Raw genomic sequence first — 680 nt, 5'->3', positions numbered from 1 at the left:
GAGGTTGGTTTCTGACAGGACCACAGGAAAAGACTGCTCTCTGAAAGAGAGCCATCTACAGAAAAATGTCAAACTGCTATTGACAAAGAATTATGATTGAATGATAATTCTTTGCATTGTTCTGGGGGTATTGAGGCTGTATTGTGTGGCGTACCTCTCAATTTAAATCGGCACATGTCCCAAAAGACACCAAGTGTTAAACAATGATCAATGAACACACAATGGCTGTATTGTTAGAGTGGATATGGTGAGTAATGTAATGGGCTGGCTCTCTCAGTCATTGAAGAACAGTGGGATTCTCCAATGGCGTGTTACATAGGTTAGCAATGCAATGTATTGCAGATGAGCAGAATCAAGTTTTATAATTGGGCTCACAACTTTGTATTTAAACTCCCTAAAGTATGCAATCCTAAAACAAAGCCACACAGTCACTGGACAAAGCACATGGCCAAACGCACAGGAAGGTTATTCAACCAGTTTTTGCCCAGTGGGTTGACTCATGTTATGTGAAATATGGATACAAAATGGGCCATTTGCAGGTCTGGACAATGGGTTAGCATATTTATACAATAACACGCCAAATATTATTCAAGAAAATGTGAGAAAGCAAAAAAAGTTAGATAATCATACCCTGCTATATCAAAGATGAAACTCTAACCTTTTCAATGTAGCCTACTTGT

The sequence above is a fragment of the Salmo salar genome, chromosome ssa13 (genome assembly GCF_905237065.1).
Source record: "Salmo salar chromosome ssa13, Ssal_v3.1, whole genome shotgun sequence".
NCBI lineage: Eukaryota > Metazoa > Chordata > Actinopteri > Salmoniformes > Salmonidae > Salmo > Salmo salar.
The sequence above is the reverse complement of the archived record's forward strand: the minus strand, read 5'-3'. Positions refer to the sequence as shown.